General features: G+C 43.4%; 1 long non-coding RNA gene and 1 pseudogene across 4 annotated transcripts; one reads left to right on the forward strand and one right to left on the reverse strand.

Annotated features, from left to right (window-relative positions):
- The first annotated feature begins 102 nt into the window (after positions 1 to 102).
- LOC125481726 lies at positions 103 to 17250 on the forward strand. 4 transcript variants are annotated; one of them, XR_007261445.1, is made up of 5 exons: positions 103 to 193; positions 1028 to 1069; positions 6233 to 6332; positions 11386 to 11515; positions 16923 to 17250. It is a non-coding gene; the product is annotated as an uncharacterized LOC125481726 (long non-coding RNA). The 4 variants fall into 4 exon arrangements; XR_007261447.1 differs by lacking the exon at positions 11386 to 11515; XR_007261444.1 differs by lacking the exon at positions 16923 to 17250 and having other exon boundaries at positions 11386 to 12770.
- Positions 17251 to 17965: 715 nt separating this feature from the next.
- LOC125481727 lies at positions 17966 to 18147 on the reverse strand (annotated as a pseudogene).
- Positions 18148 to 18522: the final 375 nt, after the last annotated feature.

Genomic DNA, 18522 nt, shown 5'->3' on the forward strand with positions numbered 1-18522 from the left:
CTCCAGCTCACAATGGAGTCTGAGTGATTGATGTCAGTTCGGGACCAATAGGAGCACAGGGCCGCCGTGGCATTCCGGGTGGAAGTAGGATCCCTTCTAACCAATCGGAGTGAAGGGGCGGGACCAGTGTAAACCACGTGATCATCCACGCGCGCAGTGCAGAGTCGCTGAGACCGAGATTTGTGCAATTGAGGTAAGAGCAGGACACGGTAAAGAAAGAAAGAAAAACGGCAGAAAGTGGGAGGGAAGTGATATTCGTACGGGCTTGGAAGTTTTACAGACACTTAGTGCACGTCGGAAAACACACATTTGAAACTCCCAGACTCATGTTTGCAGAAAACAAATCAACGCCTCAGATGGCGATAGGCCTGTGTGACCGCCACCATCTTTATTGGGGGCAATGATCCGCGGGGCACATGCGCGGTAGCTTTAAAACTTTGAAAGGGCTAAGGTGAAGCTGGTCGCATGCGCAGCCGTCTCTGGTTGAAAGTGAGATAACAAGGTGTGGAGCTGCAGGAACACAGCAGGCCAGTCAGCATCAGAGGAGCAGGAAAGCTGACCTTTCGAGTCTGGACCATTCTTCAGAAATGAAAGTGATCGGAGAGGATTTACATAGAGCAAATTCAAACCAAGAGAAATGTTTGTTTCTTCTGGATTTCTTTCCCAGAGTGTGGGATCATAGCAGCGAGCACTGCTCTTACTCACTTCTGTGCTCCCTGATCACCTCTTTGTCGGTATCTAATCTCTTCAGTCTGTAATGGTGGATATATTTGATCTCTGTTTTGTATTTTACTGTTACTTTCATAGACCTTTTGTAAATGAATTTTCCACTGCTGCCCACCACCTGACCATGTGCTGCTCTCTTACGAGATTAATTTTTGAATGGTATCTTTCACAGTCAGGAAATATTTTCTGAGAAAGAGAGTGCATTTCCCTTCCATTTCAGACCATCAAATTCTACAGCATTTTTATTCCATGTCATTCATTTTGCACTTCTGCAACATTTACTCTGTTTCTCCTTCCACAGATACCAGCGATCGTTGCCAAAGCCCTGTTGCCTGTGGAAAAGGTGATGTTTGACTTTCTTGTGCTGCTGCAGTTTGTATGATGAAGGTGCTCCCACAATGCGGTTATTTGAAAAGTTACAGATCATTCATCTAGCGATACTGAAGAGCTGATGGTGTATGGTGTAATTTTTATTTTTATCATGTTTATAATTTCACAAAAATGTTATCAAGGAACTTTTGATGTAAGGCCATAGATATAAATATCAGGTCAGGTGACCAAAAGCATTACCAAATACGCAGGTTTTCATGAATATCTTGAAGAAGGAAAGCAAACCTGAGAGGTTTATCATGGGAATTCCAGACCATGTTGCCTGGCAACTGTAGAAACAGCCTCCAATTGTGAAGCAATGATTAAATGCATTGTTGGAGTCTCGAAGGTTGTGTGGTGCAGGGAGATAGGGATCATCACAGCCAGGAATTGAATCAAGAGTGAGAATTTTAAATTGTTGTTGCTTATAGATAGGAGCCTTTATGGGTCAGGGAGCACAACAGTGATGGGTGAACAGGTTTTGGTACAAATGAACATGTGTGCAGCAGAATTTTAGATATTCTTGAGATTACAGGGACGTTGAATGTGAGAGGCCGACTGGGAGTGTGTTTGGATAGTTAAGTCGAGAGGTAACACAGGAATGGATGAGAGGTTCAGCAGATGAGCTGAAACTAAGGTGGAGTCAGGTCATTGTCACTGAAGTGGAAATAAGTGGTTTTGGTGCAGGACTCTGCAGTTACCCTCACCTCACCTCAGGAATTCAGCTGTTTGTGAATTTGTGGATCAAGTCTGTAATAAGATCAGGAACTGAGTGTCCGGCGGAACCCAAACTGGGTGTCACTGAGCAGGTTACTGCTGAGTAAGTGCTGCTTAATAGCGCTGTTGACGACACCTTCCAGCACCTTACTGATGATAGAGTGTAGACTGCTTGAGGGGAGATTGGTCAGGTTGGATTTGCTCTGTGTTTTTGTGCTCAACAGACCTGGGCAATGTTCCAAATTGTCGGTAGATGTTGGTGCTGTAACAGTACTGAAACAGTTTGGCTTGGCGGGTAGCAAGATCTCGAGCACAAGTCATCGGTACTATTGCCAGGACCCATAACCTTTGCACTATTCATCCATTTATTAATATTATTTGAAATGAATCAGATTGGATGAAAACTTTCATCTGTGATGTTGGGGACCTCTGAAGAAGGCTGAGATGGATCATCCAATTGGCACTTCTGGCTGAAGATTGTTGCAAATTCTGCAGTCTTATCTTTTGCATGGATAGGTTGGGCTCCTCTGTCAGTAAGGATGGGGATTTTTGGCATGCTTCCTCCAGTGAGTTGTTTAATTGTCCATCAGCATTCACGACTGGGTGTGGCAGAACTGCAGAGCTTAGATCTGATCTATTGGTTATGGGGTGGCTTAGCTCTAACTCTTGCTGCTTATGCTATTTGGCATGCAGATAGTCCTGTTTGGTAGTTTTACCAGGTTGGCACCTTAGTTTTAGGTATACCTGGTGCTGTTCTTGGCATGCCCTCCTATACTATCCATTCAACCAGTGTTGATCCCCTGGATCAATGGTAATGGTTGAGTGCAGGATATGCTGGGCCATGAGGTTACAGATTGTGCTGGAGTAAGTTCTGCTGCTGTTGATGTCCCACAAAGCCTCATAGATATCTGGTTTTGAGTTCCTATATCTGTTCCAAGTCTGTCCCATTTAGCCGATGTTAGTGCCGCTCAACACAATGGAGGGTATTCTCCAGTTTAAGATGAGGCTTTGTCTCCACAGGACTGTGCGGTGGTCGCTGTTATCAATCCTGTCAAGGACAGATGCATCTGCAGCTGAGAAATTCGTGACAATGAGATCAGCTATGTTTTTCCCTTTTGTTGGTTGCGTCACCACCTGCTGCAGTCCCAGCCAGGCAGCTTTGTCCTTTAGGACCTAACCAGCTTGATTGGTAATCCTGCTGCAAACTACTCCTGATGGTGGACATTGAGTACATTTGGTGCCATTTACACTCTCAGTGCTTCCTCCAAGTGCTGTTCAACATGGAGGAGTTTTTTTTTAATTAAAATTCACTCTTGGGATGTGGAAATCGCTGGCTTTGCCAGCGTTTATTGCCCATCCCTAATTGCCCAGAAGGCAGTTAAGAGTCAACCACATTGCTGTAGGTTTGGAGTCACATGTAGTCCAGACCAAGTAAGGATGGCAGATTTCCTTCCCAAAAGGACATCAGTGAACCAGATCGGTCTTTCCTGATAATTGGCAATGGTTTCATGGTCATCATTAGACTCTTAATTCCAGATCATTATTTAATTCAAATTTCACCATCTACCATGGCAGGATTCGAACCCAAGTCCCCAGAACGTTAGCTGGGTCTCTGGATTAATAATCCAGCAATAATACTGCTGCCGATTTATCAACCGAGGGAGGATGGTACATGGTAATCAGCAGGAGCCATGAGACTCCTAGGCGTCAGAGTCAGTGTCGAGTACTCTCAGGTCAAATCAATCTGGTCAAAATACCACTGTGTTGCCACGTCTGCCGGGTCTGTCCTGCTCGTGGGACAGGACTTATCAAAGGACAGTGATAGTGACGTGTGTCATTGTCTGTAAGGTATGATTCCATGCATATGACGCTGTTTCTTGACTAGTCTTTGAGTCAGCTCTCCAAGTTTTGCCACTGGCCCCCAGATATTAGTAAGGAGGAGTTTGCGGGGTCGATAGGGCTGATTCTGCAGTTGTCTTTCCTAGTGCCTTGGTAGATGCCAAGTGGTCCACCCAGTTTCATTCCTTTGTTGAGACTTTGCAGTGATTTGCAACTGAGTGGCTTGCTGAGGTTGGCCAATTTCTTTCCCTGAAGGACATTAGATTTTTTTTCTGCCATTAGCAATGGTTCCATGGCAACCAGTTGATTCTTAATTCCAGTTATTTTTTATTGAATTCAAATTCCACCATCTGCTGACATGGAATTCGAACCCCAACTTCTGTTGTACATTTTAATATTCTGGATAAAAGTTAAGTACATCAGGTTTGTTCACTCATTTTTAAATGTAACTAACACAGGCATTGTTTCTTTGCAAAACACGTCCATCATCCTGTCTTTTCCATCCTCCCCTCCAACAACAAGTGAGGGAGACACATGGAGTTTCTATGTCACTAAGATTGAGACAATCCAATCAGCTGTCTCTGCTGCTTCCCTCTCTTCCACTAGCCCACCAAATCAAATTGCCTTGCATGTTGCTCCTCGTTTTAGTCCTAAACTTGCATCTTTCTCCAGTCTCGTGTCAAGCCTTATCAGAGCTCATCTTAACCCTTTGCCCTATTCTCGCTAAACTACAAACATTCTAACTCTGTCTTATTTCTCCTCCTCCTCCTTGCCTCTCCCCCATGCCAATTCACAGATATTGTTACTTGTTCTGTCTGTTTCTCTTTTCTGGTTATGTCCTTCTTACCCATTCTGTTTAAAACCAATATTTGACCTCACCGTCATTGGAAAATCCCACTCCATCTCCACTCTCTCTTTCCTGTCTGAAATCCATGTAGTCGATGTCCCTCAAGGATCTATCCTTGGCCCATCCTATTTCTCGCCAACATACTGCCAGGAGGTGAGATCTTCCACAAGCACCGTGTTAGGTTTCACACGTATACTACAATGTTCAGATCTAACTCCCCTCCATCACTCTCCTTTGCCCCACTGTTACTCAATTATAAAACTGCTTAGCATGCTTCCACTACTTGATTAGCTGAAATTTCCTCCAAAAACACTTTGTAATAGTTAGACCCATTGCCTTCAGTTGTTATTACAAATTACTTTTCCTTACTACTGTACTGAATCCATCCCTCTCGCTGGGAACTGTCTAAGGCTGAACTGCACTCTTCTCAATAATGCTGTCATATCTGGCCTCAAGATGAACATCTTACCATACATCTTCTCAATCACAAATGCCAGAAACTTCAATCTCTAAAATGCTCCTTCTCTCCACCTCACTCCAGCTCATTTGCGACTGAAACCTCTTACCCATGTCTGTGTTGCCTTAACCATGACGATTCCAAAAGAGAACGCTGTATTCTCCGCCTTATCAAGAATCTGCTCCCACGATGGGAAATATCCCCTCAGCATTTATCCTGTCAACTCCCTTAAGAATTCTATATTTTTAATTAGATCATCTCTCATTCTTCAAAAATCTAGTTAGTAGGTTCTAAACCTGTTTAGTCTTAGCTTAAAAGATAACCCCTCCAAACCAATGATCATCCTAGTTCATCTTCTCTGAAGTGCCTCCAATGAAGTGATATATTTGCTTGAATAAGTGGACCAAAAAAGCTGCTTACATTCCTCCAGATGTGGTCTTAAGAGCAATTTGTACATTTGTCCTAAGACATATATTCCAAACTCTTATACTGCAAACACCTTGACATAAGGGATAACTTCCCATTACCCTTCCTGATTACCTGTTGCAACTGTATGCTCGCTTCGTGTTTCCTGCACAATTATTCCTGAGTCCCTTTGTGTTGCAGTTTTCCACAGTTTTTACCTTTTCAATAACACTGTGTTCTTTGGTTGTCTCCTCAAAAATGAACAACTTCACATTTTCCCGCATTATACTCCATTTGCCAACTTGTCGCCCATTTATCAATTTCTCTCCATAAACTGTAACCCTCATGAAACTTGACTGTTATCCCTTTTTTATGAAATCCTCCCTCATTCTTCTAATCTTTTCGTTGGGAACACTGGGCAACACGACATATATGTAATTGCTACCTTTTTAATGGGCATTCTTTCGAATGACTGGGAGAAGCTTACTGTCCATTGTTCAGAATCGAGACAACTTATCCATCAAGCTGCGTTAGCTTTTCCGGCCCAATGTCTCATTGTGGCAGTGCAGCAGCACGGAAGGAAAGAAAAGGAAACGAATCCTGCTGTCTGCATCTCACTAACTCTTGGCCATTCTTTGCCATGTGTCAAAGACCTGCTGATCTGTTCAGTGACATGAAGTCCCAAGGTGGAAACTCCCAGAAACCCAAATAGTTTTCCCCCTGAATTCACTGCTGACCTCCACAAGGGATAATGTGTAGCAGGGATAATGTGTAGCAGGGACAATGCACAGTTATCCTCGGCCAGGAGGAGGAGATGTTGTGAATTTCTACCCTGGACTGACAGTTATGGATTTTATGAATTTGTGTTACAGGATATTACAAGTGGACTTTCAGGTGGGAATCTCAATAATTGTAACACCAAACTCTGACAGAATTACTCAGTTCATCAGGACCTGGATATTCGCATTGTGTGTGAGTATTGTGTTCCTGCTCATTCCCATTTGCCGTGTAAAATTTCTCTCTTAAATCACCCCATTCTCTCAATAGATCTTCCCTAAAACTTTCAATATGTGTCCTGTAATCCTTTTTTATGATCAGTTGATGAGTATACGTTTTATCATCCATATGTATATCTTTTGTAAACACCTCTATCAAAGGTCCCCTCAAATTCCTTTCTTACAAGGAGAACAATCTCAGTTTCCCCAAACACCTGATTCCCCAATGACTGTTTGCTGTCTATAAGGCACTCATCCGGATTGTGTTGGAACATTTTCCACTTACCCGCATCAGTGCAGCCCCAACAATATTAAAGAAACTGAACATCCTCCAGATGAAGCACTGTGTCAGAGTGGTGTCCCATCCACCACATTCAACATGCCCCTCTTCACCACTAAGGCACAGTAGCATCACTGTGCCAAAGGTAAAGTCACCATTGTCCTACCTGACCATAGGGCTGGTTTAACCTGAAGATTACCACACCCCAGGCGAGGGGAAAGGTTGGAAAGGAGAGTCCATCTATTGTAGATGGATATTCTCGATATGTACCAGCAACGCCCAAGTCACATGAAAGAATAATGTCAAAAACAGCCCTAACCATGCAACTAAAAACCCTCTTCCTACAAATCATTCTGTTAAATCTCCTCTGCCCCCTATCAGGGACCCTCCCATCCTTCACAATGTGTGGTTGATCTTTGGTTTGCACAGACTCAGCTCGTCTCTGTTGCTGTCTGTGATGTTATCATGCTGTGACAATTGCTCTGAACCTCACTGTCTGTAAGGTGGTGGACACAGAGATCCTCATAACATTTAAGACATATTTAGATGCACACTTGTGATGCCACCGCAGACAAGTCTATGGGCCAAGTGCTGGAAATTTAGATTAGAATAGTTAGGTGGTGGTTTTTAACCGGCACAGGCTGGATGGGCCACAGAGCCTTTTTTTGTACTGCAGACCTCCGAGACACTTCACATAGGAAGATGCCAAGCAATATTTCAAGCCAGTTCAGAAAAGGAGATATTAGAATAAATGACTCATGATTGGTCAATGTTTTCAGGAGAAAAGTGAGGTATAGAGATGAAGCGGTTTACCAGGATATTCTGGAGCTTGAAGCCCAGGAAATTGAAAGTGCCGCCATCAAGTGGAGGAGTAAAAATGGGGTATCATCATAAGCATTGTATTAGAGGAAAGCACATCATTGAGATTTGTGAGGCTGGAGGATATTAGAGACAGGAAGGGTTCTGAGAGTGGAGAAGATTACTAAAATAGGGAAAAGTGTGAGGTTGGAGGAGGTTACAGAAATGGTGAGGATTGTGAGGCTGGATTGGATTTCAAACAAAGGGAGCTTTGTGAGGGTAAAGACAATTACAGAGCTAAGGAAGTTTATATGGGCTGGAGGAATTTACAGAGATAGGAGGGTGTTGAGGCTGGAGGAGATTACAGAGATAAGGCGGTTTGTGAGACTGGGGGAATCTAAATATGGACAGATGGTGAGAGTTCTGAGGCTAGGGGGAGATTCCAACAACAGGCAGGTCGTGAATCTGGAGACGGATTCCAGCGATGTGGAGGGTGGTGAGGCTCGAGGGTGATGCCTGCAATAGTGCAGGTAGTGAGGCTCAAGGGTCATTCTCATAATAGGGAGGGTAGTGAGGTTTGAGGTATGATTCCTGCGATAGGAAGGGTGGTGAGGCTCCAGGGTGGATTATCGTCTAAACAGCACAGTGGTGTACTTACAGCACATGGAGTTCACCACCACTTCCTCCAAATCAAATAAAAATGGGCAATCAATATTAGTCTGGGCAGCAAAGACCACATCCCATAAGTAAATTAAAATTATGATGGGTTTCTGGTTTGGAGAGAGCTAGCAGAAGCTCAGATAATTCTCCTTGGGGCTGATTAGCAATGATTTAGTCGAGTAGTAGATTTGTTTCCAGGATAGTAGTTTGCAGAGAAAGAAAAATTATTAACATTGTGGCAACGTTTGGTAACCGCAGGATACAACATTCAGATAATTGGCAAATAATGCAGGGTGAAAATGTGAAGATTACTTGACTCAGCAAGATCCCAGGATTTGGAACAGTCTGAATGGCAGCTGGATGCAGATTCAGCAGTTATTCTCAAAAGAGATTTGGGATTTTAACTTTTCAAGGAATGATTAAGAGGGCCGTGGACAAATGGCAGGGGAATTGGGTTAGATCTGCAGCACCTCGAGAGTGAGAGTAAAGCCTTTGACAGGGTTCCATATGGTAGACTAACTAGTAAAGTTAGATCACATGTGATTCAGGAAGAGCTTGCTAATTGGAAACAAAATTGGCTTAGTTGTGGAAGAGAGCATGATGCTGGAGGATTTTTCAGAGTGGAGTTCTGTGACCAGCGGTGTTCCACAGCAATCGGTATAGGGTCCACTTTTGTTTCTCATTTATGTTAATGATTTGGATGAGAATTTAAGGGACAAGATTAGTAAGTTTGCAGATGATACTAGAATTGGTGGTATAGTGGTTAGTGAAGGTTATCTAAGATGACAGCGAGATCTTGATCAATTGGGTCAATGGGTTGAGGAGTGGAAGATGAAGTTCAATTTGAATAAATGCGAGATATTGTATTTTGGTAAAATGAACAAGGGTAGGACTTGCACAATTGATGGTTGCACCCTGGGTAGTGTTGTGGAACAGAGAAATGCTGAGATTCAGGTACATAATTCTTCGAAGTTTATGTAGACAGGTAGACAGGGTGGTTAATAAGTTGTTTAGCACACTTGCCTTCATTGCTCAGACCTTTGAGTACAGGAGTTGGGATGTTATGTTGAGGTTGTACAGGACGTTGGTGAGGCTTCATTTGAGGTATTGTGTGCAGTTCTGGTCGCCCTGTTACAGGAAGGATATTATCATTAAACTGGAGACAGTTCAGAAAAGACTTGCTGGGATGTTGCCAGGAATGGAGGGTTTGATTATCAAAATAGACTGCCAAAGCTAGGACTTTTCTCACTGGAGCATCGGAGGTTAAGGGGTGACCTAACAGAGGTTTATAAAATCATGAGGTGCACAGAATATGTGAATAGCAAGGGTTTTTTTCCCTAGGTTGGGGGATTTCAAGACAAGGGGACATATGTGTAAGGTGAGAGGAGAAAGACATATGAAAAAAAGACATGAGGGACAATTTTTTTTTTACAGTGGTTCATGTATGGAACCAACTTTCAGAGGAGGTGGTGGATGCAGGTACAGTCGCACTGTTTAAAAGACATTTGAATAAATACATGTCTAAGAAAGGTTTAGAGGGATGTGTGCCGGATGCAGGCAGATGGGATTAGTTTAAATGTAAAACTTATATATTTAATATAAATTTCAGAGTTCTAAATTGGAGTAAGGTCAACTTTGACGGTATTGGGCAAGAACTTCCAAAAGATGATCGGGAGAGGCAATTCACAGGTAAAGGGATGCTTGGAAAGTGGGAGGCCTTCAAAAATAAAATAAGGAGAGTCCAGAGACAGTATATTCCTGTTCATGTGAAGGGCAAGGCTGGTAAGTGTAGGGGATACTGGATGACTCGAGAAATTGTGGCTCTGGTCAAGAAAAAGAAGGCAGCACATGCCAGGTATTGACAGCAGGAATTGCGTCAATCCCTCAAAGTATAAGGGCAGTAGGAGTATACTCGAGGGAAATCAGGACGGTGAAAAGGAGATATGAGCTATCTTTGGCAAATAGGGTTAAGGGGAATCCCAAGAGATTCTGAAACTACATTTAGGACAAAAAAGCAACGAGGGAGAAAATAGGGCCCCTTTAAAGATCAACAAGGCAGTCTCTGAGTGGAACTGCAGGCTGAGATCGTAAATGAGTATTTCGCATTAGTATTTACTGCAGAGAAGGATATGGAAGCTGGAGAACTTGGAGACATAAATATGAGTCATAAAAAGTGTCCATATTACAGAGGACCACGTGGTGGACGTCTTAAAATGCATAAAGGTGGATAGGTCCCTTGCACCTGATCAGGAGTTATCCACAAACTCTGGGGGAAGCTAGGGGAGTAATTGCTGGGCCCCTTGCTGAGATATTTGTATCACTGATAGACACCGGTGAGGTGCCAGAAGACTGCGTGGCTAATGTGGTGCCATTCTTTAAGGAAAAGCCAGGGAACTATCAACCAGTGAGCCTGATGTCAGTGGTGAGTAAATTGTTGGAGGGGATTCTGAGGGACAGGATTTGCATGTATTTGGAAAAGCAAGGACTGATTAGGGATAGTCAACATGGCTTTGTGAGTGGGAAATCTTGTCTCACTAACTTGATTGAGTTTTTTGAAGAAGTGACAAAGAAGATTGATGAAGGCAAAGCTGTGGACATTGTCTATATGGCCTTCAGCAAGGCATTCACCAAAGCTCCACATGATAGACTGGTTAGCAAGATTAGATCAAATGGAATCCAGGGAGAGTTAGGTATTTGAAACAAAATTGGCTTGAAGGTAGGAGACAGAATCATGGTGGAGGATTGTTTTTTTCAGTGTGGAGGACTATGAACAGCAGTGTGCTGCAAGGATCAGTGCTGGGTCCACTGCTTTTTGTCATTGATATAAATCATTTGGAATGAGTATTGGAGGAATGGTTAGTAAGTTTGCAGATGACACTAAAATTGTTGGTGTAGTACCCAGCAAAGAAGATTACCTCCAAGTACAATGGGAACGTAATCAGATGGGTCGATGGGCCAAGGAGTGACAGAAATAAGTTTAGTTTAGATAAGTGTGAGATATTGCGTTTTGGTAATGAAAATCAGGGCAGGACTTAAACACTTAACAGTCCCCAGGGCCTCATTGTTACGCAACAGAGACTCCTTGGGGTGCAGGTGTACAGTTCCTTGAAGGTGGATTGCAGGTACAGAAGGTAGTGAAAATGATGTTTGCTATGCTTGCATTTATTGGTCAGTGCATTGAGTATAGGAGTTGGGAGGTCATGTTATAGACTGATGTTACTAATCCCTGCTCAATTACAGGTGCTGGTATTGTGGATAAAATGTTAATAACAGTTGTGTATCTGTAAGGTAGAGCTTGGAAATAGTCATATTGTCACCATACATCGACACAGTCACACTGACTAAAGACTGTCCACCTGCACAGTATGTGAAAAGGGATTTCCTGGTTCATCAGGACTGGTTAACTACCAGCAAATTTCTGAGTAAGTGTTAATTGAGTTTTAATTCTGCTGTTAGCTATATCCAAACCATGTTTTTTCGGCTTGTTTCTGGAGATCATAGAATCCCTCCAATGTGAAAGCAGACCATTTGGCCCATCACGAAGAGTGTCCTACCCAGTCTCAGTAACACTGCATTTAACATGGCTAATCCACATAGTCTGCACATACCCGGGCACTATGGGCAATTTAGCACAGCCAATCCACCCTAACCTGCACAGCTTTAGACTGGCAGGAAACCAGAGCACCTGGAGGAAACCTGCACAGACACAGAGACTGTGCGAACTGCATTTAGACAGCAGCCTGAGGCTAGAATCAAATGCAGAAATAGAAACAGTAAACATCCATTCAGCCCTTTGACCTTGTTCCTCCTGTCATCTACGTCAGTTCTACCTTCTCAAATTATCCCCATTTCCCTCATTGCTGATGTACAAAAATCTAACACTGCCTGATTTGGAAACCCGCGATGACCAAGAATCTACAGCTCCCTGGAATAGGGAATTCCACAGATTTACAGTGATGTGAGTGAAGAAATTGCTCCTCACCTCAATCTGAAATGGTCACACCCTTATTCTGAGACAATTACCCCATGTCCGAGATTTCCCAGCCAGAGGAAACATTTACTCAGCATTGTTCCTATCAAGCATCTTCCAAAAAAAAAAGATAATTCAATGAGATCACTTCTATTTCTCTATATCCTACAGGTTGGTCATCAGTTAGTTCAGTTGGCTGGACGGCTGATTTATGATGTGGAGTGGTACCAACAGTGTGGGTTCAATTCCTTCACCAGCTGAGGTGACCATGAAGGACTGTCCTTCTTGACTTCTTCCCTTGCCTGACTCTCAGGTTAGCCACCACCATTTGTCTGTCTCGAATGAGAGACAGCCTGGTTGTCCAGTAGCACTATGGTGACTTTGATTTTATCCCACAGAATATAAGCCCTGTTTACTCAATTTCTTCTGCTCAGAAATCCCCTCTTCCCAGGAGCCAGTCTGGAGAACCTTTGTTACACTCACTCTAGATCATTCATATTAGTTCAGTCATCAGAAACTGCTCACAGTCCTCTAGGGCAGACCTCACTCCTGAAAACTGCTCACAGTCCTCTAGGGCAGACCTTACTCCTGAAAACTGCTCGCAGTCCTCCAGGGCAGATCTCACCAGAGGAACCTGCTCACAGTACTCCAGGGGAGTTCACTCTCGTTCTTCAAAGCCCTTTGTAATAAAAGCTTACCTACCGTTCGCCATTTGTTGCTGCATCTTCTGTTACGTTCTGTCATATGTATCCAAGGACACCTGGTCCCTCTGGTGACGTTTCCACACTCAACATGCATGATTAAAATGTCAGGGGCAATAACTGTGTCACCCATTCTGTCCGAGAGCAGGTACTGCCAATGCTGTTCACATTTTGCTGTCTCTGGGCCTGACTTTTGTTTCTCTTCCTAGCCCATTTGTTTATTAACTTCTCATTATAGACAATGTTACCTTGTACCATCATTGTGATGGACTTTGAGCTTTGTCATTTCGTCACTCCAGCCTTCGAACTGCTTGCAAAAACATTATTCTTTCGTACAAACATGTTAGTTAGGAGCAAAGTCAGAAGTCAAACAATACCAGAATTATAGTCCAACAGGTTTATTTGACGTCAGAAGCTTTCAGACTGCTTGTTCCTTTATCAGGTGACTCCACCTGCAGAAGGAGCAGCTCTCTGAAAGTTTGTGATTTCAAATAAACCTGTTGGACTATAATCTGGTGTCATGTGACTTTGACTTTTTCCACTCCAGTCCATGATTGGCATTTCCATATCAAATTTAGCGGTAGGAATTGGCCATTCGCCATCAAGCCTGCACTCCAGTCTCCTTTTCCATGACACAGTCCTAGTTTATAAACTATTCAAAACTAATATTGTCCAGTTCAGGTAAAAGGTTAGCAACACACATTTTTACTAAATTTCTCTTCCAAAACTGTTTCTCTTGCTGAGTGTTTCCAACAGTTTCTGTTTTGAGACTGGATTTCCAACATCTGCAGAATCTTGATTTTTGGTTCACTGTGGATCTGTCTGCTTAGACTGTCTCAATTAGGAATACATGGAGCTGTGAAAGAATGAGACATCAGTGACTGTCGCCCCATTCAATGAAAAAAACTCACTGTCAGGTACTAAATCAGGGTACTTTTAATCTTTACATCTGGACTCTAATCCACAAATTTTGCCTGCAAAATAAAGGTGATTTTCCTCCCTTGGGTATGAAAGATACTAGTATCTGACCTGTGCACAGAAAAAATGTGATGATCCCTGCTCTGGGAACAGTAAAGATGCTGATCCCTGTGCTGGGAGAGTAAAGGTGCTGATCCTCATCCTGGGGATGGTAAAGATGCTGGGAGCAATTGTACAAGAGTGCAAACTAGACTCAAAATCAGAAAGAAAAGTAAAGTACTGAGGATGCTGCAGATCAAAGTAAAACAGGAAATGGTGTGGAAACTCCTCAGACCTGGCATCTGTAGAGACAAACACAGAATTAATGTTTCGAGTTCAAAGTCACTCAGAGTCAACTGAACTTGAAATGATGAATCTGCTTCTCATTTCAGAGAGGGTGTTCTTGGTTCACTAGGATAGACTAAAACAAGGCTGACTGTAAGAATCTGACATGGAGGTGAATCCTTTCTTGAATATGCTGAATTGCTCACATTTAGTGTGAAAAGCTCTATAATTGAGAAAATTATACATAGATCTCTCGAGGCTGCATGGTGGCACAGTGGTCAGCACTGCTGCATCACAGCACCGGGGACCTGGGTTTGATTCTCGCCTTGGGCGACTGTGTGGAGTTTGGACATTCTCCCTGTGTCTGCGTGGGTTTCCTCCAGGTGCTCTGGTTTCCTCCCACAGTCCAAAAATTTGCAAGTTAGGTAGATTGACTATGCTAAATTGCCCATAGTGTCTTGTGTGCAAAATGCAGGGATAGGGTAGTGTGTGAGACTGGGTGGGATGCTCTTTGGAGGGTTGGTGTGGACTCAATGGACTGAATGGCCATCTTCCACACTGTAGGGATTCTAAGATGATCTCGATGGCCCTTTATTTGTCAGTTATGCCTGGTCAATATGTCTGCACACCTTTACAATTACGGATTCTATTGCTCTGCACAGACATGTTTCAACTTTTAATAGATATTTGTTTATTGGAAACAATATAATCTTTCATTTTGTGGATAACAATCAAAGGAAAGTTTTAAATCCAAACAAAAGATTGGGATGAGTCATGTACTATATCTCTGATGGCATTTTCCCAATCTGCTATGAAACCTGGTGACCATTGTGACTCTGTCCAGGGGGAAATGCAGTCTATTCAGATCTTTACCTGGTGTCCAGAGCAGTGACGGATCGCATGATGAATACATAAACCAAGACATTGTATGATCTCTAGTGTATATTTTCTGTTTAGTCTGCTGTCCATCACTCCCCAGAGACCCAGATAACATTCTGGGGACCTAGGTTTGAATCCCACCATTCCAGATGGTGGAATTTGAGGTAGAAAAAATATCTGGAAACAAGAATCTAATGATGACCGTGAATCCATTGTCATTGTTGGAAAAGCCCATCTGTTCACCTATGTCCTTTAGGGAAGGAAACTGCCATTCTTATCCAGTGATGTCATCATCCCCTGAATAAATTAATTTTTAATAAATTCAAAAAACTCCTGCAAATACATTTATCTCTGTCTTAATTTATTTGATAACTGACAGTTCAAACTGGTTGATGGTCACTTTCACTTTTGATCAAGTTGTGGCCATTTCATGTTTGAAACAAAAAAAAAAATGCATGAATGGAACCATAGTTGTTCTCGTAGGAACAATGCGTGCTCTGACATGTTTGAAAAAATACCTCATCTCACTTATGAACCAGATATCAAAGTTGACCATATCCCAATGCTGTGTACCATGAAAGCGAAATTCTTCACCATCTTATCTACTTGTGTTGCTATTTCAGGGAGCTTTGGACGTGAACCTCCCAAACTGCATCACCTCAAACTGAACTTCAAATGCCATTTCTCTGCACAACATTCCAACTGATCTATGTCTCATTTGAACTTGCCCCTCTCTCACATTAAATGCATGCCCCTTAGTATTAGACATTTCCACTCTGGGAAAAAGGTTCTGACTTTCAATTCCAGCTATGCATCTCATAATTTTGTAGACTTCTATGAAGTCTTCCTCGGCCTCCACTGCTCCAGAGAAAACAACCCGAGTTCTCCTAATGTCTCCTTATAGCTCATACCCTGTAATCCAAGCAGCATCCTAGTAAACCTCTTCTGCACCCTCTCCAAAACCTCCACAGCCTTCCCGTAATGTGGTGACCAGAGTTGAACACAATACTCTCAGAGTAGCCTCACTAAAGCCTTATAAATTTGCAACATTACATCTTGTACTCAGTATTCCTTTCTTCCTTGCACAAGTCTCTTCCTTGTCGAGTCCGTGAGCTTCTGCACTTTCCCACGCAGCTCTTTCATTTACAACTTTACCTCACAACATTACCCAACCCGGAGTCCCAGCCCTACAGCTTCGCCATATACTGCACTCTCCCCACATCAAAACCATGATGGCAGTGAACAATGACGACTTGTACTTCCACAACAACCCACGTCCTTTGTCTCCCTCTGTCACTAATATGTTGACTTTCCCACTGATTCCACAATTAATGTCCACTCTTCCTCCAAGCAGGCTGTCCCCACCGCCCAGTAGTGACTTCCCCAGCTTCACCAGTACTGCAGTGCCCCCCGAACACCTTGAGAATTTAATCAAACTGACCGCTTATGGCAGGAACGGACAGGGTCAGCTTGGATTGATGAACATAATTCAGGCTCAGCAAATCTACTGGAGCATTTTGAGGATGTAACCAGTAGTGAGTGTGTCCACCTCTCTGTACTGTAGTGATACAGATTCCCTGATCCTGATTGCCCCAAATGGCTGACTGTGATAAAGTCCCTGAGCTGATATCAAATGATTCCTTGGACATGTTGTGTCAGGATCTCCTGCCTGAATCCTGTCTCCCTTGCCCTGACTGAGAACTGTTTCCCTGAGACTTTGAGATGTGACCATTTGGTTGAAACACATGCGTTTGTTGCCTCAGCTGCTGACCAGCCCTTGACTGTCTGCTGGTAACAACAATGATAAGCTGCCTGGCTTATGCCTGCGATAAACAACCAGGCAAGACAGGAGCACTGTGAAACATTAGGTTCTAGTTGAGACATCAAAGGGCAGAGATATTGTGCCAGTCCCTGAGCACAACACGTCTCAGGTGCTGAAAAGCTTGTAGAGTTCTTAGAGCAAGAATGTACTTTGTGGACAGGCAATTCTGCATCTTGATGTTAGCATTTTTATTTAACTCTGGCTCATTTCACTAGATCTGCAAATATCTATTGGTCTGGCTAATGTGAGAACTGGCTTTCGGAGTAATATGCCACTGACTTGGTCATTCGCAATTGTGTCCCACATCAGTGAATCGGTAATCTGATTAAACTCACAGGCCTTGACTTGAGAAAAATAAAGCAGTCACATGCACACCTGTTTGATTGGGTGTTCTTGCACTCAAATGAAAAATGTGCCTTGTATACGTCATATCCTTTCCTGGCTCACAGTGTTCCCAAAATCTCTCGTTCAATACATCCAAGTCATCGTCATCAAATTCAAAACTAGTGAATACTTCGATAGCTTTATCTTATTTTTTCTGAAATGCCATGTGCAATTAGGTAGTGTTGGCAGGCGATTTTCTTTTACTTCTGATGCCATGTCTGGATATTCGGGGATGGTGTTGGTGGGAAGGTGCGGCATGTACCAGGGATGAGGCGATAACATTCAGAGCAAGTGCTGAACATACAGAAAAGGAGAGATTAACAGTTACCTTGGAATAAGCATATTTGGAGAAAGTTGGGTGAAAGTACTGAGAGAAAGCACTTTGGCGGCATGGTGGCTCAGTGGTTAGCACTGCTGCCTCACAGTGCCAGGACCCGGGTTCGATTCCAGCCTTGGACGACTGCCTGAGTGGAGTTTGCACATTCTCCCCGCGTCTGCGTGGGTTTCCTCTGGGTGCTCTGGTTTCCTCCCACAGTCCAAAGATGTGCAGGTTAGGTGGATTGGCCATGCTAAATTGCCTGTCGTGTTCAGGGAGGGGTAGATTAGGTGGGTTATAGGTCTGGCTGGGATGCTCTGAGGTTCGCTGTGGACTTGTTGGGCCGAAGGGCCTGTTTCCACACTGTAGGGATTCTATGATATGGTTCCAGAGCGTTGAGCAGATGCTGGAGAATCTGAGATAACAAGGTGTGGAGCTGGATGAATACAGCAGGCCAAACAGCATCAGAGGAGCAGGAAGGCTGACGTTTCAGGCCTGGACCCTTCTTCAGAAATGGTTCTTCAAGTTTTGATCAGGCTGTTTTTAAAATTGGTTAAATGAGACTGCACCATTCTTGGAAACACTGCAATACCAGGACGATGCATGGAGTGGATGAAGCAAGCTCCTATTCCAACTCCCTGCTCCAAAAATCAGTTTAATATATGGTCCTTAAGTAAAGGACATATCAGATATTAAAGCTGATAAGAACAGAATTTTTTTTTTTTTATTTAAAAAAATATACTTTATTCATAGAAAATACAAAAACAATAAACACACTTTCACCTACCCGGTCATCCAAGCCGTCCCGGATTACCCTGGGGGTACGTACACCAACTACAGGGAAAAAACAAAGGGAAGAAAAAGAAAAAACTCCGGTGGTCATCACTACCGTAGTCATAGTTGGCCCCCTGACCAGTTGGAGGAGGCGCCAGCTGGGCCCAGTTTCTGAACAGGGCCCTAATACGGTATGGCCGAGGGGTCTTACACGGTGGTCTTTCCCCACCGCGCCTTGGCAGCGGCTGCCCCAAGCTTTAGTGCATCCCTCAACACGTAGTCCTGAACCTTGGAGTGCGCCAGTCTGCAACACTCGGTCGGGGTCAGTTCTTTCAACTGGA

The sequence above is a fragment of the Rhincodon typus genome, unplaced genomic scaffold (assembly GCF_021869965.1).
Source record: "Rhincodon typus isolate 14 unplaced genomic scaffold, sRhiTyp1.1 hic_rhity00003324, whole genome shotgun sequence".
NCBI lineage: Eukaryota > Metazoa > Chordata > Chondrichthyes > Orectolobiformes > Rhincodontidae > Rhincodon > Rhincodon typus.